This window comes from Mixophyes fleayi, chromosome 2, assembly GCF_038048845.1.
Source record: "Mixophyes fleayi isolate aMixFle1 chromosome 2, aMixFle1.hap1, whole genome shotgun sequence".
Taxonomy (NCBI): domain Eukaryota; kingdom Metazoa; phylum Chordata; class Amphibia; order Anura; family Limnodynastidae; genus Mixophyes; species Mixophyes fleayi.
The window spans coordinates 210,621,394-210,648,571 of record NC_134403.1 but is presented as its reverse complement, the minus strand read 5'-3'; the positions used below and the strand labels follow the sequence as shown (position 1 = coordinate 210,648,571).

The 27,178-nt window shown below is 43.1% G+C and overlaps 1 protein-coding gene across 2 annotated transcripts in view; it reads right to left on the bottom strand.

Annotated features, from left to right (window-relative positions):
• The window catches only part of LOC142140288 (uncharacterized), a 150,126-nt gene extending 124,918 nt beyond the window's left edge, over positions 1–25,208 (bottom strand). For both annotated transcript variants that reach the window (XM_075198098.1, XM_075198099.1), the window contains exon 1: positions 25,085–25,208. The gene's annotated coding sequence lies outside the window, so the exon portion shown is untranslated. The remainder of the gene's footprint in view (positions 1–25,084) is intronic.
• Between the last annotated feature and the right edge of the window lie 1,970 nt (positions 25,209–27,178).

The following is a 27,178-nucleotide window of genomic DNA, read 5'->3' as shown; positions in this document are numbered from 1 at the left end:
AGATCTCACTAAGAAGAAACTCCCCAAAGTAGTTGACTGGACACCCGCTTGTGAGCTGGCATTTCAGTCATTAAAGGAAACCCTGGTTCACACTCCAGTACTGATGGCGCCCAATTATGACAAGGATTTTATTGTGCAGACTGATGCTTCACAGTATGGACTGGGAGCAGTACTTAGCCAGGTGGGGCCAGATGGGCAGGAGCACCCTGTGGCCTATTTGAGCAGAAAACTGTTGACATGGGAGGTGGAGTATACCACAATTGAAAAGGACTGTTTAGTCATTGGGCAGTGAAAAAACTTCAGCCTTTGTATGGACGACATTTTACTGTGGTGACTGATCATAATCCTTTGAACCTCAAGAGACTGTGGGACCGGTGACCAAATCGTGGGGACATTGCCCATTGGTGGCCTGCATGGACAAGGGGAAGGAGGAGTGTGGCTGGATTACCTACAAATAACTTATTGTAATAATATATTAAAATTATTAGCACCGTGTCCCAATTTATATTGTTGCAAACGTACTGATTCTTGATACTGTGCATTAGAAATGTACTTATTTTATTATATTGTGTTATATTTCTGTCTAGGAATTGCATTCATTACTGAGTTGTATGTCTGATGCAATGAGCATTTGTTTGACGAGTCTGTTGTGTAGCTTCGAGAGGAAGTCCTTATTAAGGCTAATTAAGTCTATTCATGTAAGTAACCAACATGTCCTTTTTAGTCTAAATGCACCACAGGAGGTCGTTACTGGTGTCCTGAGTGGCCTTTTTCCAGAGTGTTAGAACCTTTCTGAACATTGTAAACAACATGTGATCTAGGATGTCACAGATAAGTATAAATTTTGTTAAGTTTAATTCCATGTTTGGGGAAACATATTGCATCCTGATACTAAAAATAACTCAGATTTCTTGGGGCCAGCAAAGAGTTTAGGGGGCTTACCCCCTGCTAGCCTGTGTCCAAAACTGTATAAAACAGCACTGGTTTGTACTGAAATGTATCATTATTGTTCCATCTGACTTTCTGATCACTGGTACCTTCAACCAGTGTGAACTGTCCTTATCAGGACACTTGAGCGAATAAACATCACTTGCTTTAAGATCTTGCTTTGACAAAGCCTTCCCTACTGTATTTCCTGTGACCTACAGATTAGATCCAAATCTAATCTGTTCTGAGGTTTGGACCCAGCTTTACAGTACCATCGCTTTGCCCTGATCTAAAGAAAGAGGTCAGGGGTACCAGCCCAGGAGCACCAGCAAGGAGTTACACTTGTAGCGACAGTTACCCAGAAGGAACGCGGTTCTGGATGCTATTAAGCAGTCCAGTGGTGGCAGCATTGTAAGCTCCTCCTACTACGACGAAGGCACAATTGGGATATAGAAAGGCAACGTTGGCAAAGTAAGCCCAGCTGGTTCCCAGCAACAACAGAGAGGGTGGCATAGGCGGTCCATCCTGGCACAATGGGGTAGGACAGTTACTACTGTAGTAAGGGCAGAGTGGAATTGTCTATTTGCATATTCATCGACACAGTATCAGGCATCAAATACTTGGACAAACCGTGGAATACAATTATTTTTTTCCCTCAGGCTAGGATAACAAACATACATAAACTTCCCCAGAAGCATTTTAGGCTATGCTTAGATACTAAAACAACTGCCTTTATTTACCTTACCCTTCAGTTGTCCTGACTTCATGCAGGCTGGCTACAAAGCAATGGCACTACATAGATAAATTTTCAATTTCCCTTTTTATAAATGTCTTTTCCCATGATAGAAAACTATCCTATGAATGATGATATAGTATGCTAGTGAACAATTTGGGTATCAATGAATATTTATTATTATCATTGATTTGTAAGGCACTACAGTGCTCCACTTGGCCAGATAGTGGGGAAAACGGGACAAACATATAACACAATGTAAACAGAATAATTGCAGACATGAAAACAAATGGTAGGAAGGGCCTGCACTTAAGAGAGCTTACATTCTCCGCAAGGTGGTACAGATGAAACAAGAGGAGAAAGTGGAGTTTGTGACAGTTGTGAGGGTGCATTAGTGTGGGTAGCATAGGTGAAAGTGGTATAAGCAGTAGTAAAGAGGTTTTCAGAGAGCATTTAAAGACTTGCAGGCTGTAGGAAAGTCTAATCGAGCGTGGATTGGAATTCAATAATTGGGTGGGCAGGACTCAGGGATGGTTACCAGAGATGACGAGAGGCGCAGGTCAGAGAAAGGTCTAAGAGTGCAAGAGGAAAATAATTTTAGATGAGATTTGAGATGTTGAAGGTCTTGTAGGTAAGGTTGTCTTGGATTCTGGAATATATGAGAATCCAGTGTATGGATTTGCAAATTTTTGCAGCAGATATGACGAAGCGAAAGAGGATGATTGGTTTTGTAGCAGCATTTAATATTGATCCAGGTGAATGCCAGATATGAGTAGGTTGTAGTAGTCAATGTGGGACCTTATGAGAGACTATATAATAGTTTTGGTACCATCCTGTGTAAGAAAATAGTAAATTCTAGCAATATGTCTAAAGTGTCGGAGGCAGGACTGGGATGTGAGGAATAAAGCAGAAGATGGATTCAAGTATAACACCAAGGCAGCAGACTTTGAAGACTAAGAAAATTATGGTGTTATTGATGGTGAAGGAAAGTTTAGGGGAGGTGGCTACTCTGTGGGGAAGAAAGGTTATATGCTCTATTTTGGACATGCCAAGCATTGGATCATCCATATGAAGATAGCAGAGAGAAAGTTGGTTAAACGAGTACAAAAGGGGAAAGGTCAGGGGAGAAGAAATAGATTTGGGTCTTGTCATCAAAGAGGTGGTACTGGAGGCTGAATGAACCAATTAGTTCCCCAAGAGAAGAAGTGTAGATTGAGAAAAGCATAGGGCCAATAAGAGAGCAATGGGAGGATATGCCAGACATTGAGACATTAAAGGAGCGGTTTGAAAGGTAAGAAGTGAACCAGGAAATAACTGTGTCACGGAGGACAGTGGAATCAATGGTGTGCAGGAGAAGAGGGTGATCAACAGTGTCAAGAGCAAAAAAGAGGTCCAGGAGTATTAGTATGGAAAAGTAAACCTTACACTATGCTGTAAGTAGATCATTGATCATTTTTGTGAGTGCAGTCTCAATGGATGTTGGTGGTGTGGAGGTTTAGGAGGCTTACAAGGCAGAATGGTGGTGATAATATAAGAAAACACTTTGAGTTGTGCAACCTTAACAGACAAATCAGTTGATGTTCTAAGAAACAATTACAGCTGCGGCCTTGCTAGTATCAACTCATGACTGTTCATGTGAGAAAGAAAACTACTGATATCCAAATAAGGACTGGGGGCATTGTTGAATATGTTATGCTGTAGCTAGCAGAAACGAATGTTATATCCTTAAAAGGCTTGGGAGGAATAATTAATGTAGTGACACAATAAGCTCTATAAAAAGGTGATTCAAATAAATGACCTCAGCTCAGAATCTTAAAGGATATACGCGTGTGTGTTTTGATTACTGGACTCCCAGTTAACTGGTTTATAATAAATCACAGACAAGCTGAAGGACGTTCATAATTAAAAGATGAAGTACCTTAACAGGGGTAACGGTCCGCTTACAGACAGAATGGAGTGAGAAATGAGAAAGTGAGATAGGCAGTCATACAAAGGTCGCTCAAGTAGTTTGTAGGCAAAAGGGAGGAGCGAAATAGTGTGATAGTTGAAGAGAGAATCTGGATCAAGCAATGATTTTTTTTTAGGATTGGTGAGATGAGCGTGTGCATAAAGGATGGAAATGTGCCAGTGGATAGAGACATATTGAAGAAGTGAGCTAGAGGTGGACATGCAGTGGGGGGGGGAGCAGAAATTTTGGGAAGGAATACGGTTGAAGGAGCAGGTTTCAAGGTGAGATGAGTGCAGCTACTGTGTCTTTAGCTGTTAGAGAATATGAACTGAGGATGGATTGGGGAGTGTAGGAGTAGATGGGTGGGGTGTGCGGGATTTGGCATGAGGAAGTATCTTGTCGATGTCATACGCCAGTATCTTTTTTTTACCTAATGTTCTCAGCACAGGGTGTTTCTATGCCGGCCTGCATCCTCTGCTTCTAGCACTTCCGGATTCTCTTAGTTTGCAGTAATTTGATCTCTGGTTTGATTTCCTGCTTCATTTATGCTGTGTACTCATGCAATGTCTCACATCGTTTCCTGGTTTCAGTCATGTGATCCCTGTCACATGACAAACACTCTCAGCTATTTTAACCCCACTCTGAGCACTAATCCCTGCCAGAAATTCCTCTGCTCTAGTTTTCCTTGCTATTTGCTACAGTTTAATAATTTCTGTGTATTGACTTCGCTTGCCTCTCAATTTAAACTTGTGCATGTCACCCCGTCAACGGTTTGTCTTTCGTTTGGAATCTGAGCATGCGACCTTGACCTTCGGCTTGCTTCTGACTCTGCTTTTGCTTACTGATTTGGTGCCTCCCTCCTGACATCTTTTCCCAGCTATTTACATCAGGTGGCAGTTAGAGGGCAACGACTTGGGGGCTCCCGGCAGTAAAGTCCATGCCACCTTGTGGCTGTGAAGACTGGGGGGTCTGATAGACTCCATGCTTCAACCCTGCCAGTGTCAATCTGGACTGATGAATAGGACCTAATACCCCAGTTTGAAGCATGACAGTTGAGTGGTGTCAATTTTGTTTTTGAAGTAGGTGGCAAAATTATAGGCTAAGAAGGAGGATTGGGGAGATGGTGAAAGTGTGCAGAGAAGCATGTTGAAGGTGACAACATAGGTTTTAAGACTAGGGGGTATATTTAATTCCCTATAGCAACCAATCAGATTCTAGCTGTCATTTTGTAGAATGTACTAAATAAATGATAACCCTGCCCCCTGCCCACTCCGTCCACCCCTGCTGCTCCAAACCCCAACCCTGGCACTCCAAATTTACCCGCTTCCTCCAAAAATGCTCCCGTACCGCCGAACGTCACTGGAGAAAATCCTGCTCCCTGGCTGACCTCCTCCACTTTAAATTCATCCTTTCATCCTACAGCTCTGCCCTCTCACTCGCTAAACAATCTTTAATCTTTAAATCCCTTATCTCTTCCCAGTCCTCTAACCCCCGCCACCTCTTCACCACCTTCAGCACTCTCCTGGCCCCCTCCCCTCCCCCCCATCCCTCCTCCCTGACTGCCTCCGATTTCGCCTCCTTCTTCTCCTCTAAAATCGAGGCCATCCGACTTGAAATCTCCTCCTCCACTCTCTCTTCCACCCCTCCCACTCTTCCGTCCTCCCCCCCAACCACCTTCCCCTCCACTCCTTCCGTCCCACCACCGGCGAGGAAGTCCACTCTCTCATTTCATCCTCCCTCCCACTACCAGTCCCCTGGATCCCATCCCCTCCCACCTTCTTTGCTCCTTTTCCCCCACCACCTGCTCCCACCTCGCTCACCTCTTTAATCTCTCCCTCTCCACTGGCATCTTCCCCTCCTCCTTCAAACATGCTCTCGTATCCCCCATTCTTAAGAAACCTAATCTCGACCCCACTTCTCTCTCAAACTATCGCCCCATATCTCTTCTCCCTTTTGCCTCCAAAATTCTCGAGAGGCTCATCTGCAGCCGTCTCACCTCCTACCTTTCTGAATACTCCCTCCTAGATCCTCTCCAGTCTGGTTTCCGCCCCCTCCACTCCACTGAAACTGCCCTGGCTAAAGTCACCAATGACCTCCTCTCTGCTAAAGCCAGGGGCCACTTCTCCCTTCTCATCCTCCTTGACCTCTCTGCAGCCTTTGACACCATTGACCACCCCCTCCTCCTTCACAGCCTCCAGTCTTTCGGCCTCTCCGGCCCAGTCCTGTCCTGGTTCACCTCTTACCTTACTCACCGATCCTTCTCTGTCACCACCTCTGGGTCTCTCTCCCCCCCGTCCACCCTTCCAGTCGGGGTCCCTCAGGGCTCTATTCTGGGACCCTTACTTTTCTCTCTATACACCTCCTCCCTGGGTGAACTCATCAGCTCCTTCGGCTTCAGCTACCACCTTTACGCCGACGACACTCAACTATACCTATCCTCTCCTGATCTCTCTCCCTCCCTCCTCTCTAGGGTGTCCACCTGCCTCTCTGCCATCTCCTCCTGGATGTCCTCTCGATTCCTCAAACTTAACCTTGCCAAAACTGAGCTCATAGTTTTTCCTCCCTCTCATACCTCATCCCCTTCTGACCTCTCCATCACTGTCGACAACACCTCTATCTCCCCTGTCCCCCAAATTTGCTGCCTTGGTGTCATCCTTGACTCCTCTCTCTCCTATGGCCCCCGCATCCTCTCTCTTGCTAAATCCTGCCGCTTCCAGCTGCGCAACATCGCTCGCATCCGGCCCTTCCTCTCCCAAGATGCCACCAAATGCCTTATCCACTCTCTGATCATCTCCCGTCTGGACTACTGCAACCTCCTCCTCACTGGCCTCCCCCACTCTCATCTCGATCCCCTTCGATCTGTTCTTAACGCTGCCGCTAGGCTTATTTTCCTTTCTCGGCGCTCCTCTTCTGTCTCCCCCCTCTACCTAGCCCTTCACTGGCTCCCATTCCACTTCAGAATCCTCTTTAAGCTCCTCACACTCACCTACAAAGCCCTCGCCAACTCTACTGCGCCCTACATCTCCACCCTCCTCTCTATTCATGCTCAATCCCGCCCTCTCCGTTCTGCCTCTGACCGTCGCCTCTCTTCCCCCCTTATAACCTCCTCCCACGCGCGTATCCAAGACTTCGCCCGCGCTGCCCCCCTCCACTGGAACAAACTCCCTCCCTCCATCAGAACTTCCCCTAATCTGTCCAGTTTCAAACGGGCCCTAAAAACCCACCTTTTTCTTAAAGCCTTTCTGTCTCCCACTTAACTTCCTACCTTATCTTCTGCCTCCGTCCCCCTACTCTCCCTCTCTCCCCTGCGTCTCTCTGTCTGTCCACCCCTCCCCTTAGATTGTACGCTCCTCTGAGCAGGGCCATCTTTCCTCCTGTTTCCACCACTTCTAACTCTGCTCTCCAGCTACTTAGCCCTCCTCCTCGAGGCTCCACTCCACGTCCAAACTCGCTCCCTCCTCCCCCCTGGGGGTCTCCCTGTCTTCCGCACCCTCCTTCTTGGGCCCCGTCATTTGCGGATCCTACCTCCCAATTCCCCGCCCTCTCTATCTGTGCATTGAGCTTACTGAGTTGCTGTGCTTACTGTTTACTGTACTGTGCTGTCTCCCATTGTATTGTAATTTGTTTGTCTCTGTACGGCGATGCGGACGTCTTGTGGCGCCTTATAAATAAAAATTAATAATAATAATAATAACTAGAATCTGATTGGTTGCTATAGGCAACATCTCCCCTTTTTCAAACCCGCAGTTTAGTAAATATACCCCTAGGTGGATACTAGAGAAGTTAAGTATTTTTGCGTCATTATATGTAGTGATATTGGAATGTAATCTGTATGTTACTCCTTCCAGCAGTTGCTCAGTCGCCAGGGATTCTTCTTAGCATTTTGAATAGTGGTCACATGACCACGCAACAGTTTCATCAAGGCTGCAGTGGATTCTTCTCTAGGTGAATACTTGATTGCCTGGGAACATGTATTATTGGCTGACCTTGTGTCACTCACCGTACTGTGAGTGCCTCTTCCCGGACATTTAGGAACCGTGGCCGTCCTCCATCTTGAGGGTCTGCGCATGCGCAGCCCTTTCCTATACTTCAGTGTATGTCCCTTTAACTCAATTGGCAGATCAGGCAACACTCCCTATATTAAGCACCTGTGGTCAACACCACGTTGCCTGATCTTGGAGTCTCATTCCCTATGAGTCTCTGAAGGTGTTCCTGTATTCCTCGTGTTTTCAGCGCTGCTGATTCCTGTGGTTTCCAAACCACTTCTACCTCTGTGGTTTCCAAACCAATTCTACTACTGTGGTTCCCATACCACTTCTACCATCAACTGTATCATCGTGACTGTTTGCTGATTCCTATCCGCTGCCTCCGTGCACTACAGTCTTCCAAACCACTTCAACGCTATTACATATCATTGTGACTGTTTGCTGATTCCTATCCGCTGCCTCCGTGCACTACTGTCCTCTAATCCACATCACGCTATTATATTTCACTGTGACTGTTTGCTGGTTCCTACCCGCTGCCGCCGTGCACTCCAACCTTTACTTCTCATCCACTCACCTGTTCCTCATCAAGTCTGTGAGCTGATTCCTATCCGCTGCCTCCGTGCACTACAGCCTCCAGCCTACAACTCGCCTGTGTTCATCATCGTGACTGTTAGCTGATTCCTATCCGCTGCTTCCGTGCACTACAGCCTCCAGCCTACAACTCGCCTGTGCTCATCATCGTGACAAGTTAGCTGATTCCTATCCGCTGCCCCTGTGCACTACAGTCTCTTCTCAGCTCTCCTGTGTTTCCTCGAGACTGCTGCTCTCATTGCCATTCGCTACTCTCCGTGATCAACAGCTCCTGGTCTACTCTGCTCTCCCGTGTTCCATCGCTACTGACACCTATTGGTTGCTACTGGTTACCTCCGTGTACCGCAGAGTCCTGCTGCTGCTGACCGCGCTATCACCCATCTACTGCTGACCCGCTCTCCACACCTTCTCGTGTCCCGCTGGTCTACCCTCCTGTCAGCATTGGATTTATATCTCATCAACTACTCCTCTGCTGGATCATCTCCACTCTCCTGGGTCCTCCTTGAGTCCAGTTCCACGTGTTACTGATTCCTGTGGATTCGTGTCCCTGTTGGTCTACTTATCTGTGCGCTGCACCTACTAGACCGCTGCCTCATCTATCCTGGGACTTCTCATCCAGCCGGCCTCCTGCCGCTCAGGTATCGCTGCACTCCTATCTGACTGCCTGCTTCTGAACCACGGTATGCATACTTCTCATTGACTGTGCTGGTGTATTGCATATCTTGCTGGACTGTGTTGGTTCTCCTCTGGAGTCTGCTATCCGCTGAGTCTATTGCCATCATTGACTGTGTTAACTTGTGCTGGACTACTTCAAGAGACTTTCTATATTTGCAGACCTGTTCAGTCATTTATATATATATTGTGCATGTTACTGTGGATCGTGTATAAGGTGCCTGTGTATATCCTGTGTTGCAGTCTCTCCCCGTGCACCTCCTCACATATATATTCAGTGGTACAACTTGCTAGTAGCAGACCACTGATCCCTGTTTCCAGTATCACCTGTTCCAGTATCCTCTCACATAGCAGTGGTACAACTTGCTATCGCAGACCACTGACTCCCCGGATACCTCCACTTGGATTCCATTCCTTCACTCAGACAGCGGTACCACTTGCTATCCGCAGACCGCTGACTCTCATCACCTCCTCGTTTCTGTTGGACATTCCTCCTCACTATAGCAGTGGTACAACTTGCTATCGCAGACCACTGACTACCTTCACGTGTCCTTGTCCTACAGTTCCTCGTGTACTATTACCTCCATATTACCAGTGCTGCTAGTCATAGACTTTCCTGAGCATCTCATCATCTGCTGTTTCCTGTTCCGTGATCACCCAGCTACCAGAGTACCCTATTACCATCTACATTGCTCTGGTAAGCCTACCACCTGGTGATCCCTGGGTAAAGACTCCTAGTGCCCGTGACAGTAAGATCAGGCCATGACAGACCCAGATACGGAACCTACCGCCAAAGAGATGCTGCAGCATCTGGTCAGCCGTGTGGAGCAACAGGATGCCCGCCAACAGCTGTTACTTCAGTGTTATCAATCGTTAACCTCCCAAGGAACATCTGGACAGACTGTGACAGCTACTACTGAGGCTCCTGTGCTTTCCTCCGTTTCCCCAGTGCCATCCCAGGTGTCTACAGCTTCTACGCTTCACCTGCCTACTCCGTCAAAGTACGATGGTGACCCCAAAACTTGTAGAGGTTTCCTTAACCAATGTTCAGTCCATTTTGAGCTCCAACCTCAAAATTTTTCTACCCATCGTTCCAGAGTGGCCTATCTTATCTCTTTGTTTTCTGGACAAGCCCTGGCTTGGGCCTCCCCTCTGTGGGAAAGAAACGACCCAATATTGCAAGATAGTGCCAAATTCATTTCTACATTCCGAAGTGTGTTCGATGAACCAGGTCGTGTGACCTCCGCTGCTTCCAGCATCCTCCGTCTGCGACAAGGATCTCATACAGTAGGACAGTACGTCATTCAATTTAGGATCTTAGCCTCTGAACTTCAGTGGAACACTGAAGCCCTAGTTGCCGCCTTCTGGCAGGGGCTCTCCGATAAAATTAAAGATGCACTGACTACCCAGGAGCTTCCTTCGTCACTTGAAGATCTGATCTCTCTTTGCCATCGTGTTGATATGAGATTTCGTGAAAGAGAGGCTGAGAAAACAACTTCTGCTAAAGCACCTCTTCGTTCTAACCCTCAATTTCGTCCAGTTTCACCCTCTGTGATTCCCATGGAGATAGGACGTTCCAAATTATCTTCAGAGGAGAGGAAACGAAGAGTAAAGAATAGACTCTGTATCTATTGTGCTGATTCCACTCATATGCTCAGCTCTTGCCCTAAGAGATCGGGAAATGCCAGGCCCTAACTAGTTCTGGAGAGGTGAAGTTAGGGTCCCTGGAGTCCTCTCCATCTTCCATGAAATCTAAAGTCTGCGCCTTTGATGTTACAATTTCCTGTGCTACCAAAACCTTTGAGTCACAGGCATTGATTGATTCCGGAGCAGCAGGGAATTTTATTTCCAAATCATTAGTAAATCAATGGTCCCTACCAGTGATTACCTTAAAAACACCCATTACTGTGACGGCTATAGATGGATCACGTCTCATCAACGGTCTCATCACCCAGAGTACGTCTCCAGTAACCCTTCTGATTGGTGTCCTGCATCATGAAGAAATATCGTTTTTAATCCTTCCTGTTACGACTAGTCCAATTGTCTTAGGCCTTCCATGGCTTCAGTGTCACTCTCCCCAGATTGACTGGCGCACCCCTCAAGTCACGTCTTGGGGGTCTGAATGTCACCATCGTTGCCTTTCCCAAGTCATTCCTCTCAAAGTACAGCAATCTTCCATCTCATCTACCTCACCGGGACTCCCTCCTCAATATGCTTCATTTACTGATGTTTTTGATAAAGCTCAGTCTGAACATCTTCCTCCTCCTCGTTCTTGGGATTGTCCGATCGATCTTCTACCTGGCAAGACTCCCCCCAGGGGCCGGGTCTATCCACTCTCGTTACCTGAAACTCAAGCTACATCTGAGTATATACAGGAGAACCTCCAGCGTGGGTTTATTCAACCTTCCACCTCTCCCGCTGGAGCTGGGTTCTTCTTCGTTAAAAAGAAGGATGGATCTTTACGCCCTTGCATAGATTTTCGTGGACTCAATGCCATTACTATCAAGAATCGGTATCCCATTCCGCTGATCACTGAGCTATTCGATCGCATCAAGGGAGCCCGTATCTTTACTAAGTTGGATCTTCGTGGTGCCTACAATTTAATCAGAATCCGTTCCGGTGACGAATGGAAGACAGCGTTTAACACCAGAGACAGGCATTACGAATATCTGGTAATGCCTTTCGTGCTGTGTAATGCCCCCGCTGTTTTTCAAGGTTTCATCAATGAGATCTTCCGGGACTTATTATATGTATGTGTCGTCGTCTACCTGGACGACATATTGATCTTTTCACAGGACCTGCCTTCTCACCACCAACATGTGGCAGAAGTCCTTTCCAGGCTACGGAAAAATTCATTGTTCTGTAAATTAGAAAAATGTTCATTCGAATTACCCCAGATTCCATTCTTGGGGTATATAGTTTCCGGAGTTGGCCTGAAGATGGATCCAGACAAGGTGAATGCTGTACTACATTGGCCCCAGCCAACTACTCTTCGTGCTATCCAGCGTTTTTTAGGTTTTGCCAATTACTATAGACGCTTCATTCAAGACTTTTCTTCCATTGCATCTCCTATTGTGGCCCTGACTAGGAAGGGGGCTAATCCTAAGCAATGGTCACCTGAGGCTCTTCAAGCCTTTCAAACACTAAAAGAGTCCTTCTCTTCGGCTCCAATCCTTCGACAGCCTGATGTGACACTCCCCTTCTTCCTGGAAGTAGATGCCTCTAATGTGGGCTTAGGAGCTATTCTCTCTCAACGCTCGGAACAGCAAAAATTCCATCCTTGTGCCTTCTATTCTCGGGGCCTCCTGCCCGCAGAGAAGAATTATACTATCGGGGACAAGGAGTTACTAGCTATCAAAGCTGCATTAGAGGAATGGAGATACTTATTGGAGGGAGCTCGCCATCCGGTGACGATCTTCACGGATCATAAGAACTTGTCATATCTCCAGTCTGCCCAATGCTTGAACCCTCGTCAAGCAAGATGGTCTCTTTTCTTTTCCCGTTTTGAATTAATAATAACCTTCAAACCAGCTGCCAAGAACAAAAAAGCTGACGCTTTATCTAGAGCTTTTGTGACGTCCTCTGATATAAAAGAGGTTTCCAACCATACCATTCTAGACCCCAAATGTATCTCACTGGCTGCTTCATCCACCAAAACGCTACCATTTGGGAAGACCCTCGTGCCTCCTACTCTAAGGAGGAAAATCCTTTCGTGGTTCCATGCCTCTCGTTTTTCTGGACACGCCGGTGAACACAAGACCTTTGAGATTCTCTCTCGAAGTTACTGGTGGCCCTCAATGAGGAGAGACGTCAAAGAGTTCATTGCTTCCTGTGAGCTATGTTCCCAGTTCAAATCCTCCCGCAGAACTCCAGCAGGGTTGCTGCGACCACTACCCATTCCGTCCAAACCGTGGACCCATATTAGTATGGATTTCGTTACTGACTTACCACCTAGTAAGAATCATAACACTATTTGGGTGGTGGTGGACAGATTTTCGAAGATGGCTCATTTCATTCCTCTATCTGGTTTGCCTTCCTCGTCTACTCTGGCTGAACATTTCATTAAAGAGATCTTCCGTATCCATGGATGTCCTTCTGAGATTGTGTCGGATAGAGGAGTACAATTCGTTTCCAGATTCTGGCGAGCCCTTTGTAAAACCTTGGGCATACGATTAGCACTCTCATCTTCTTACCATCCGCAATCTAACGGACAAACTGAACGTGTCAATCAAGATCTTGAGACTTTTATAAGGATGTTCTCTTCAGCCAATCAAGACAACTGGGTAGAGTTGCTTCCTTGGGCTGAATTCGCCCATAACAACATGTACCATGAGTCATCATCCAAAACTCCATTTTTTGTGGTCTACGGTCACCATCCGTCTTTTCCGGAATTTCCTGCCCTCCCGCCCACCCAAGTTCCTGCGGTGGAGACTGCTTGTCAGACCTTTAAAAATATCTGGTCTCAGGTCAAAACCTGTTTAAAGAAGACATCTATCAAATATAAATCTTTCGCAGATAAGAAGAGGCGGGCTATTCCACCACTAAAAATTGGAGATCGTGTCTGGTTATCTACTAAAAACATTCGTTTGAAGGTTCCATCTATGAAATTCGCCCCTCGTTTTATTGGTCCATATAGGATCATTCAAGTAATCAATCCAGTATGTGTGAAACTTCTTCTTCCTAAGAATCTTCGGATTTCTAATGCCTTCCATGTGTCTTTACTCAAACCTCTTATTATCAACCGTTTCTCAAATCCTCCCTCAGCTCCGCAGCCAGTTCAAGTTCATCAGGAGGAGGATTTTGAGATTACTGAGGTACTAGACGCAAAAATTTCGCGAGGAGTCCTCCGTTTCCTCGTTCATTGGAAGGGCTTTGGTCCTGAGGAGCGCTCTTGGATCAAAGCTGAAGATCTTAATGCTCCTGCCCTTTTGAAGAAGTTCTACTCCAAAAATCCGGACAAGCCCGGTTCCAGGCGTTCTGTGCCCACCTTTAAAAGGGGGGGTACTGTCACTCACCGTACTGTGAGTGCCTCTTCCCGGACATTTAGGAACCGTGGCCGTCCTCCATCTTGAGGGTCTGCGCATGCGCAGCCCTTTCCTATACTTCAGTGTATGTCCCTTTAACTCAATTGGCAGATCAGGCAACACTCCCTATATTAAGCACCTGTGGTCAACACCACGTTGCCTGATCTTGGAGTCTCATTCCCTATGAGTCTCTGAAGGTGTTCCTGTATTCCTCGTGTTTTCAGCGCTGCTGATTCCTGTGGTTTCCAAACCACTTCTACCTCTGTGGTTTCCAAACCAATTCTACTACTGTGGTTCCCATACCACTTCTACCATCAACTGTATCATCGTGACTGTTTGCTGATTCCTATCCGCTGCCTCCGTGCACTACAGTCTTCCAAACCACTTCAACGCTATTACATATCATTGTGACTGTTTGCTGATTCCTATCCGCTGCCTCCGTGCACTACTGTCCTCTAATCCACATCACGCTATTATATTTCACTGTGACTGTTTGCTGGTTCCTACCCGCTGCCGCCGTGCACTCCAACCTTTACTTCTCATCCACTCACCTGTTCCTCATCAAGTCTGTGAGCTGATTCCTATCCGCTGCCTCCGTGCACTACAGCCTCCAGCCTACAACTCGCCTGTGTTCATCATCGTGACTGTTAGCTGATTCCTATCCGCTGCTTCCGTGCACTACAGCCTCCAGCCTACAACTCGCCTGTGCTCATCATCGTGACAAGTTAGCTGATTCCTATCTGCTGCCCCTGTGCACTACAGTCTCTTCTCAGCTCTCCTGTGTTTCCTCGAGACTGCTGCTCTCATTGCCATTCGCTACTCTCCGTGATCAACAGCTCCTGGTCTACTCTGCTCTCCCGTGTTCCATCGCTACTGACACCTATTGGTTGCTACTGGTTACCTCCGTGTACCGCAGAGTCCTGCTGCTGCTGACCGCGCTATCACCCATCTACTGCTGACCCGCTCTCCACACCTTCTCGTGTCCCGCTGGTCTACCCTCCTGTCAGCATTGGATTTATATCTCATCAACTACTCCTCTGCTGGATCATCTCCACTCTCCTGGGTCCTCCTTGAGTCCAGTTCCACGTGTTACTGATTCCTGTGGATTCGTGTCCCTGTTGGTCTACTTATCTGTGCGCTGCACCTACTAGACCGCTGCCTCATCTATCCTGGGACTTCTCATCCAGCCGGCCTCCTGCCGCTCAGGTATCGCTGCACTCCTATCTGACTGCCTGCTTCTGAACCACGGTATGCATACTTCTCATTGACTGTGCTGGTGTATTGCATATCTTGCTGGACTGTGTTGGTTCTCCTCTGGAGTCTGCTATCCGCTGAGTCTATTGCCATCATTGACTGTGTTAACTTGTGCTGGACTACTTCAAGAGACTTTCTATATTTGCAGACCTGTTCAGTCATTTATATATATTGTGCATGTTACTGTGGATCGTGTATAAGGTGCCTGTGTATATCCTGTGTTGCAGTCTCTCCCCGTGCACCTCCTCACATATATATTCAGTGGTACAACTTGCTAGTAGCAGACCACTGATCCCTGTTTCCAGTATCACCTGTTCCAGTATCCTCTCACATAGCAGTGGTACAACTTGCTATCGCAGACCACTGACTCCCCGGATACCTCCACTTGGATTCCATTCCTTCACTCAGACAGCGGTACCACTTGCTATCCGCAGACCGCTGACTCTCATCACCTCCTCGTTTCTGTTGGACATTCCTCCTCACTATAGCAGTGGTACAACTTGCTATCGCAGACCACTGACTACCTTCACGTGTCCTTGTCCTACAGTTCCTCGTGTACTATTACCTCCATATTACCAGTGCTGCTAGTCATAGACTTTCCTGAGCATCTCATCATCTGCTGTTTCCTGTTCCGTGATCACCCAGCTACCAGAGTACCCTATTACCATCTACATTGCTCTGGTAAGCCTACCACCTGGTGATCCCTGGGTAAAGACTCCTAGTGCCCGTGACACCTTGGCCACTGCCGATAACTGCCTGACCTTTGCTTGGACCTTGATAATTATTGATAGCTGCCTGTTAATTTATTACGCATTTTAAGAGTTCAAAACTTTTGCTCCTTAGGTCTTAAATTATGCCAGATGAAGACGTCTCAAAAGATAAATAAATATGAAACCCTTCTAACCTCTTGCATTTATGCTATGGCCTCCTCTAAGCAGATGACTGAGGACTTGTAAATAAGTGTATTATTGTTGTTATTATTATTATTACTACTGTTATTTCAATTCCTTAAAATACTCCATGGGAGCCTATACAAATGAGTTAAATTCCTAAATAAACTAAAAAAAAAACAGTAAATAGTGTGACACTCCATTGGTGTCTTTGAGAAATTTTCCAAACTGACCTTGAAAAACATAAACAGATAACTTGACTGTCAACCGGCCAATGAGTTTTTGGAGGAGGTGAAATAAACTTATGTATGTATGTAGAGTATATATATATATATATATATATATATATATATATATATGGTAGAGAGAACAAACAAGATATCTACAGATGGCGCTTACCCAATATAAGGAATATAACACAAATACAAAATTGCATGTGCGTGTATAAGGCAATAAATAAATAGATGATTATACAATAGTAAAAGCAACACCTCCACAACGTGCGTGTGGCAGCCAACCTTAAAAGCGGATGGTTAGTCCAATAACATAGTAGGATATAAATGGTAAAGGGCGGCGCCTTCAGGTGTATACAATGTATATAAACATATAAGCACAAATGTACACAGAAATAGTCCAGAGTAGTTAGAACAGGACGGTGTCTGTATCTGCACCACAGATGGCTAAAAATCACTGTAGTACAGGATAAATATATTCAAAAGTTGATCGTGCAGAATAAATAGAAGTGGTGTGCGTACCAGATATATAAAATCAAACCCTTATCTGTATAGTAGCTCCTTAGAATTCCCGGAGTATGATCTGCAACCAATTCTCCTTAACGATGGATAAAATGTATGTTCTAAAACAACCGCGACACCAAACTTATCCGCTCATCATAAAAGGAAATATATAAAAAGCCATATGGTGTAGTATTTTTCACGTGAACATTTTATTCAAATATAGCATTTAGAGTACAAACTCACAATATATATGCTTTAAATAGGCTTATCTGTAAGTGACTGGTCTGCAGTCTCATCCCCTTGTATAGTAGAAGTCTCTCAGCAGGCTCCACACAGAAGCTCAGTGCAGGATATTCTAATGGTATGTATCTCAGGGTGTAGCAGTACAGCCAGTGGTCTTTCAGATGTGGTGTAGGGGCTCAACGCGTTTCATTCATTCAAAGAACTTCATCAGGAGTAATAGAGTGGCTTGTGTGAAGGTTTAGGTCTGTTTTATGCGATGCGCGGCGCCATTTTGGGCCCACGTCATCGATGACGTCATCACGCATGCGCGAAACGGCAATCTAGCCCGCGATATAGCGGCTGTGCATTAGGCACTGTTTTATGGATGATGCAGTAGGATTCTTTTATAAGGACATCTATCCTATGCCTTTGGAGGTTTTTAAAAGGGTGGAAAGAGTAGGTATGCAGCAGCAGTTTACAGAGTGTGGGCAGTATCCCTATAAAGGGATATAGCGGTGGCCATGTTGGATGAGGGCAACCTGTGTGGAGCCCACGTGATCTTGTCAAAATGACATTTTAATGTCATAGTTGCAAGTCCCTATATATCTATATAAACATAGGGGTCATGTTACCATGAGTACACATATATAGATATATATATATATGTATGTAATACAGTACATGTGGTGAATATTGAATAAAGTATAGCATACCAATAAAGCATATACAAAGAACATATAGAACATATTAATAAAGGGCATGTAAAAACATATTAAAACCATATAAAAACATATTAAGACATATTAATAAAAATAATGGTTAATACACTCCTAAAAAAGTATTAATAAAATAAAGGAAGCTATGGAATTAATAATAATAATAATAAAATGGATTTAAAACAGCAGGAGACATCCATTTTAAGTACTTCATAATGGTTACAGAAAAGGAGCTATTTCATAGTATTCATTAAGGCCTTGTGGGGCTAGGGTCCCTAATTCAAAGATCCAGAACATTTCTCTTTGTGAGAGTTTGGTATCTAGGGCCCCGCCTCGTGGACCTAATGTAACATTTTCAATTGCTCTGAAGTTTAGTTCGCAAGGATTTGAATTATGTTTCTCTAAAAAATGGCGTGATACTGAGTGGCTTTCAACTTTGTTTTTGATGTTCCTCACATGCTCTTGTATCCTCAGTTTTAGGGGGCGTTTGGTCTTTCCTATGTACTTGAGACCGCATGGGCATTCTAATAAGTATATCACCGAAGTGGTCAGACAGTTCATAAAGTGCTTAGTGTGGTATTCTTTGCTATTGTTAAAATTATAAAAAGTCTTTTTTTGGTTGGTGTATCTGCAGATGTTGCAGTGATTACATTTAAAAAAACCTTTTGATGGCTAGGAAAGTATTCGTAGTTTGTTTTTCATTTGCAAGCATGCTTGGGGCCAGGAGATCTTTCAGGTTCTTGTTTTTCTTAAAGATAACTACTGGTTTATCTGGGAGGATACTGCTAATTACGGGATCTTTCTTTAAAATGTTCCAATGTTTATTGATAGTAGATTTGGTTTTTGCTTCACCACTATTGTATTGGGTGATGAATGAAACTGTGTCCTTCCTATTATTATTTTTATGGTATTCGAGGAGATCAAGTCTATTAATTGCTTGTGTTTTTTCTATTGCTCCTTTTATGAGTTGCTCGGGGTAGCCTCTTTTCTTAAATCTGTCGGCATACACAGACAGTTGTTCTTTACAGGAGGCTTCATTACTACAATTTCTTTTAATCCTTTGAAATTGTGAAAAAGGTATATTAGTCTTCCATTTCTTTAAATGGGCGCTCTTAAAATGTAAGTAGCTATTAGTGTCTACTTCCTTGATAAAGTTTCTAGTAATTACTGCATCACCTGTGTGTGTAAGGATTAGGTCCAGGTATTCTACTTGTAAGGTGTCAACTTTTGCTGTAAACGTGAGATTGTACTCATTCAGGTTTAGATAAGAGAAGAATTGGTAAATTTGTTCTTTGTTACCATTCCAGACTAATATAATATCATCTATGTATCTTTTATATAGGATTATATTTTCTGAATATGGGTTGGGATTATAGATATATTGTTGTTCCCAACTGCCCATAACGAGATTCGCAAAACTTGGTGCAAAAACTGTGCCCATGGCGGTGCCAACTGTCTGTAAATAAAATTCATCTAAAAATTTAAAATAATTGTGTGTGAGAATGAAAGTCATGAGTTCACAAATAAAGTTATTGTGATTTATGCCAAGGTCAGGGTCTGCATCTAGGTATTCTTTACAGGCCTCAACTCCTTTCTGGTGCTTAATGGAGGTGTACAGGGATTGCACGTCAATTGTGACCCAAATATAGTTGGGTTTCCACTGAAAATTTTTAAAAATATTTAGGACACTGGTTGTGTCCTTAAGAAAGGATGCAAGATTATTTACATACTTATGTAGAAAAATGTCTACATACTCTGAAATGTGGGAGGTGAGGGAATCTATACCTGCTATTATGGGTCTACCAGGGGGGTTTTGGAGATTTTTATGGATTTTAGGGAGGAAGTAGAAGATAGGTATTACTGGGTTACTAGTCATGAGGTATTTTTGTATAGAACCCTTTTAGTAGAATATCCCTTAAAAGGGAGACGAATTCATCCGTCGGATCATGATTGAGTAATTTGTACGAGACTTGATCATTAAGGAGTCTCTGGGCTTCTTTTATATAGTTGGATCTATTCATGAGTACGATACCTCCCCCTTTGTCTGCTTGTTTAATAATTATGTTTGTGTTTTCCTGTAGAGTTTTTAGGGCCATTATCTCTTTTTTGGTTAAATTTTTTGGTGCTGAGTCACCAAGTTGTTGGTGACATAGGTCTTGTATCATTAGTTCTTGGAAGATCTCTATATAGTTGCTTTTAGACTCTAAAGGGAAGAATTTTGATGTAGGTTTCAGACCTGACTTAGACTGATTGTTATAGTTTGTGATAATAGCTTGATCTTTTTTAGCAAAGTGACGTTTAAGGGTGAGTTTTCGTGTATACTTATGGATGTCAATAAACAATTGGAATTTGTTAGGTTTCTGCGTGGGAGCAAAGGACAAACCTTTGCCCAGAACTGATAGTTCTGGTTGTGAAAGAACATGATCTGAAAGATTAAAGATCCCATTATCCTTAAGTTTATTTGTTCTGTTAGTTAGTGAATGTGTCTTCTTTTTTGATAAGATGTTCCCACCTCTTTTCCTCGTCTCCTGCATGTCTTCGTTTTAAGGGGGAAGCTAATCTTATATTTTCTCTTAGTGGATGTTTTCTGTGTATCAACCTTTCCTGTGGTGTCTGAGCTGGGGATAAAAAATCCTCAGTATCGCTATTTTCACCCTTTTCTAGTATGGCGAATCTATTCCTAGTCTGTGTTTCAAATCTCCTGGGTGGTTTCGGACTGTTCCTATATTGTAAAGTGTTATTTCTCCAGGGGTGTGGAGATGTATTTTTATCCGATATACGGGGGTGAGTGTATCTCTTAGTATTCGGAGGTTTTCTCCAGTTTCTAATATTTTCCTGTGCATAATCTTTTTTATCTCTAAAGAATTTCCTTTCTTTTACTTTGACAACGTCTGATTCCACTTTGTCCAGTTTTTTATTTAGGACAATTTCATTGGCTTTAAAATCCTCCTTGTCTTTATGGGGCTCCAATATGGTTTCTTTGTTTTTGAGTTCATTTTCTATTTCATGAAATAATCGTTTTTTTTCATGAATAATAAGTTTAATGAGGTTTTTGGAGCACTCATGCAGTGTGTTATCCCACTCTTTCATAAAATTAGAATCATCTAGGCCAAAAGTAGGTGATTTATTAAACCGTAGGCCTCTAGGGATACGATCAACTTTTAGGTAATTTTCTAGGCTGCCCACACTCTGTAAACTGCTGCTGCATACCTACTCTTTCCACCCTTTTAAAAACCTCCAAAGGCATAGGATAGATGTCCTTATAAAAGAATCCTACTGCATCATCCATAAAACAGTGCCTAATGCACAGCCGCTATATCGCGGGCTAGATTGCCGTTTCGCGCATGCGCAATGACGTCATCGATGACGCGGGCCCAAAATGGCGCCGCGCATCGCATAAAACAGACCTAAACCTTCACACAAGCCACTCTATTACTCCTGATGAAGTTCTTTGAATGAACGAAACGCGTTGAGCCCCTACACCACATCTGAAAGACCACTGGCTGTACTGCTACACCCTGAGATACATACCATTAGAATATCCTGCACTGAGCTTCTGTGTGGAGCCTGCTGAGAGACTTCTACTATACAAGGGGATGAGACTGCAGACCAGTCACTTACAGATAAGCCTATTTAAAGCATATATATTGTGAGTTTGTACTCTAAATGCTATATTTGAATAAAATGTTCACGTGAAAAATACTACACCATATGGCTTTCTATATATTTCCTTTTATGATGAGCGGGTAAGTTTGGTGTCGCGGTTGTTTTAGAACATACATTTTATCCATCGTTAAGGAGAATTGGTTGCAGATCATACTCCGGGAATTCTAAGGAGCTACTATACAGATAAGCGGTTTGATTTTATATATCTGGTACGCACACCACTTCTATTTATTCTGCACGATCAACTTTTGAATATATTTATCCTGTACTACAGTGATTTTTAGCCATCTGTGGTGCAGATACAGACACCGTCCTGTTCTAACTACTCTGGACTATTTCTGTGTACATTTGTGCTTATATGTTTATATACACCTGAAGGCGCCGCCCTTTACCATTTATATCCTACAATATATATATATATATATATATATATATATATATAGCTTACTTTTTAAACTCCATTGAAGCTAACATGTGTGGGATGTACCCAAGCAATATATGGTGTGAACTCAAGTATAAATCACTGAAATTTTTATTGATTACCTGCTTGAAATAATCTCCTTCCAAACTGAGCATGAGTAGAAGAAATAACATCTGGAAGATAGAGTCTGGAGAACGTTTGAAGAGATGACCACCCAGCTGATCTACAGAGGTCGATGATTAAGGCCGGAACCCTATGTACCCATGAAGTTGGCACTGCTCTTGTGTGTTAGAATTGTGGCATCTTAAATCCATTCCTCTTGTAAGCCTGTGCAATGACTTCTCTAATCCATTTTGCTACAGTCTGTTTGGATGGGACATGCCCTTGAAGAGGCCCTAAAGGAATGACAAAGAGCTGATGCCTCTTTCTAAATTCCTTCATTCTGGGAACATAGTCTGAATTATCATTATCTGGTTGTGGGCAGAGAGATTGGAGTATAACTTTTATACTTTTTTGATTCAGTTTCTGCTTTTGAGCTATGCATTTATATAATCAGGCATTTATATAATTAATGTTATTCTGTGATATGTTGCAAAGCTGATCTACAACTATAGCCTTAAAGAAAGCAAAACAGAACTGCTTTATATCACAGGGCAACAAATATAAGCATCTCTGTCTATAAGTATGCATACCCAAACAGAAGAAAGGTACATTTTTAATAAAAGGTTCAGTAGCCATTTAAAGGTAAAAAAAAATACCTTTAAATAGGTAAAAATGTTATTGGATTATAGAAATGTAAATAGTTGGTCACATCCTCATATGCCATCCTTTATGGTACTGAACACTATATAATTTTTCAAAGTTTTGCTGCCAATTCATGGCACAAAGCATGAATCTGTGGTTATGAAAGGGAATGTGTACAAAGCTTGGCCCATGAAACATGAAACAGGAACCAAGATGAATTCCTATGAGGCAATACTGACCATCTTGGTGACAGTTCAAGAGCAAATTATGGCCTTTAGTGGCTGGAGGAAGAAATGTCAGATAATATTCCTAAGGTAATAATGATGCAATTCACTGCAAATCACTGAGGCCCCCTCATCCCTCCCACTTCACTAGGAGGTGGGCAGAACACAATAGATTGGACTGCTCTCCCCGTAGTTTGGGAGATTTACGTAAAATTCAGGAGTCTCCTGGACTTTCCAGAAGAGTAGGCATGTATGGAAATATTGCTTCTCCATATTAACTCTGTGAATGCTGGTGTGTATATTATTAACCATTTTGGCTAGCAAGGAGAATAGTGTTAGCTTGTACAATTGTGTAACAGAGTTTTCATATGTTAACTCTTTGAATGCAGGTGTGTGAATGGTTAAAAATGAGCATAGTGTATTCCAGTGTGTACATTTGACTTTTGGGGTTTTATTGCCCTGATCCAAGAGATGGTAGCAGATAATATGTGTGTATTGATACCCCTGGGTTTAATAGTGAGTGTGAAATATAATATTGGGGGATATTATTCATTTTTAGACAGACCAGGTCGTTTATTTTGATTAACCCTTTTACACACACACATCACACATGCCAGGTGGGTCCTGTCAAAACCCATTCTTATTGTTTTTTTACATATTGCCTTCCACACTATATGCATCAAAAATGAGCTTACTACAAGCCTCTTATTGCTTAAGAATTTACTATGCTTTCTCCTGGGCCAGCCTTGTACTGTGTACTGTGAGGTACGGAGAATGCCAGACTGGGTGACAGTTAGCACACAGCTGAGCCTCATTGAAGGTTCAGGCCGCCCTAGACTAATAATGCTCATAGCACTCCCTCGCCTTCCACATCTGGCTAATATGAGGTAAAGCATACTTGTCTTTATCATACTTATTTCACCATCACCAATGTTTATTTTCACGTTTTAGAAACTCAGCTCCATTTTGCTTTTTTAAATAAGCCATGGCAATCTTTGTAAATCATTTAGTTTTCATTAAAATCAGAGCTGTATAGCAGAACGGAGACATGACCGAGTCTACAGAGGGTGAAGATGTGGAGGGAGAAGGGGCTATTATATCTACATCTATCACCATCCTTCTCTCTCCTACTTGCTTATCCTCATCTGCCCCAGCATGACTTATTGTCTTCAGCCTTTGCCATGGGAATATATCAAAATAAATTTAAAACCTTACTACATTTATCATATTTCATGTTTTCTTTTTACTTAGGAAAACAACTATTCTCTTATATTTTAAAATTAATTTCAGTTTATATCTCTCCCTGTCACAATTTTGCATCCACCAAAATTTTGAGCCCCTTAAAAGCCTTGCGTCCTAGCCTGCAACCTAGTCAGCACATTGGATAATCAGGCTCTAGTACACAGAGAGCATGCTGTATTACAAGCTGTATCCTCAGGCAACTTTGTAATAGAGGAATAAAAAAACAATGCCGGCAGGATCTCTTTAACTGTTTTAGATGAACTGCAGACATAAAAGTCATAAAATTGTGCATGCATGTGATGCGATATGGATGTGATCACATATTAGAAAGTGTTGACTTCAGGAATTGGCAAGATTGGAAAGAGTTTGATATTAGCCGGTCAACTAAACATGTATTTAAATATATGGAATTAATAGTCCCTGTTTTGATTACAAAGTGCATTTTAAAGTAGCTATATAGAATCTAAAAATGTATAGTATTCTCTTTAATATGGCAGCATATACTGGGCAAATATTAGATGGTGAAAGGGGTATGTACAATTACAAACATATGGCCCCTCTTAGACATATGAGTAAGACCAACTAGAAGGTACAATCTTGTACCTTGACAGAATCATGTTGTGCTGGTGGGGGATTGAAAATGCATGGACAAATTTAGAGTTGGGAATAGGGAGCATACTAGCCCAACTTAAAATCACAGCACATAAATAAAGCTGCCCTGAAATTGTGATTTACATGCATAAGCGGCAGTATTTTCCCTGCATGCAAACAAAAATTACATCTCTTGCATTGCAACATAGTTTGTCCAGTTGCACATTTGTACATTTTAGCATGATTTGCTCCTGACTTTAACTGTGGCCCATAATGTGAAAATTGGGTAAAAGCCAAACCAAGAGCATATTGATATTAAAAAAAGAGTGGATGTTTTGGTCTTTACCTATCAGTGTAAGGCATAATTAAAATAGCTTGTATATCAGAAAAGCTCTTGTGATGTATTTGTATAGCAATATACGTCTGAATGTGCAATTTGTTAAATGAGGCAGAACTTTTCCATATCAACATATCAGCTAGTGTCAGGGTGACTTACCTTTCAGTTTTTCTCAGTAGTCCAACTCAATATGTTGCAATGCTTTAGATGAAGCTTGAAATTGATCTTATCTGGGAGGAAGTATAAATGTGTACGGGCAATTTCTCTATTATTCCTTGTCTATGCTGTGTTTACAAGCCTAGTCACTGTTGCTAGGATGACCCTGTTAGCTAATCGTCACACTCTAAACACAATGCTATAACTACTGTTTCTCAGAATGAATATGAAGAATTTACTAGTAAAAAGCATCCTTTGTAATCTGCTATATGAAGCTTTGAAGGGTACAGGAGGAAGCCTTAAAAATAAAATAATGTAACGTCAGTGCCTCTGTAGCCTTTTGTTTCACAAAAGTATCAAATCACAAATGTAAGAACTGTACAAAGTAACAATACATTTACATATTGCATACAAACAATATATTTACATACACTGCACAGTGTGTCTACAAGCATTTTACATTGGCAACTAGCTGGCCATACAGATCATTGATCAATAATGTAGCTGCTGGTAAAATACAGTCATTTCATAGTAGTTCAGCAGTAGAATGTACAATGCTCAAATAACCCAAAACAACTCAGCTTGTTTAAAACATGTGCGTTACTCTGTTTTGACAAGCTTATTTATCTTCATATTGGTGGGAGCTTTCAATCTCCGACCTCCAAATAAACAGTATTCCATATGGCTAAATAATTTTAATCCAAGGAAGCCGGCTAGCCCCTCCTCTGGGTCTAGCTACTTTATTATAAGTTCCCCCCTTCCTTACCTCTCTCCGCTTGTTGCCATGCTTCCTGGAGGTGAATAGTACCTATATCTTTTTAAATACAACCCCGGCAGTCCAGGATCCTGCCAGGTAGCAACTGGACATAAGACACCAGCAGCAGCAGGTTTGCAAAGCTGCAAGAACAGATGGTGCTGATACTGGTAGGATAGTCCCGATTTTGGTGAACTGTCCCTAGCTGTTAGGACTGCTATGTCTCTCTTCATGCTGCACTAATAATGAAATGGTAGTAGTAGGGATCATCTCTGAAAGCATACAATTACTGGCTTCCAGTGCAAATTATGTTTTGTGCTATCATGTGCCCCTTTTAAAAGATTTGGCTTGATTTTGCAAAACACACATGAATATTGCTAATGGGAGGAACTGGGCAGAACGGGTTGTTGAAAATGAAATGTGGGCTGGGCACACTTGCCTCATGGTACATCTACATGCAAAAAAATTTGTTTTGTTTTGCAGAAAGAGTTATTAAAATTAACAGGTGGAGAGGGTACATTTATGAGGCCATTGTCTGGCTTGTAGGTGGAAGCAGAGCATGTTTTTGGTGAGTCAATGGAGTGTCTGGCCAGTACCAAGATGACGACAGAAATCATGAGGGCCAAGCTACTGCAGTTCCAAAACCACATTCCTGTCGAGACAAATGGTAAAGGTTTCTGCTTTGCTCACTTTAGGTACCAAGTCGAAGTGCTTTGTATGTCACAAGATGGGGCACAAGGTCTCTGAATGCAGGCTGAAGGATTCAAGTGGTGCACAGAAGAAACATGACAAACCAAACGAGTCAGCATTGAATGTTGAAGATAGACACAAGGTACATTGACTAAGGGGCCACTAAGCACTGCAGCTGCAACCATGTGAACCCATATCAGTCAAAGGGATTGGAGACAAGGTCCGTACTGCCACAATAGTTGCGACAATCACAGTACACCTAAGGATTAAAGGTGAAACTGTCATCACAGACATCTTGGAGGTCCTGTTCATACCAGATTTGGTAACCAACCTTATCGCCATAAGCGTCCTGAAAAAGAAAAGAGGTCCAACAAGTTACAAAGTCCAATTCACAGAGGGCAAGAATGCGGTGCAAAACAAAAGAGAGACTGTAACAGCGACAGCGACCCGATGGAACCAACTGTATGTCCTGGATGCCGAGGAGTGTTGGTGGTGGTGGCTTCTGATATAAATCAGTCCATGGAGCTGTTGCATAAACGGCTGGTCATCTGGGATATAACAACTTCCAAAAACTCCTTGATGGGATTGTGACAGGAATCACTGTAAGCAATACTGAGAGACCGACATGCGACAGCTATGTAAAGAGTAAGCAA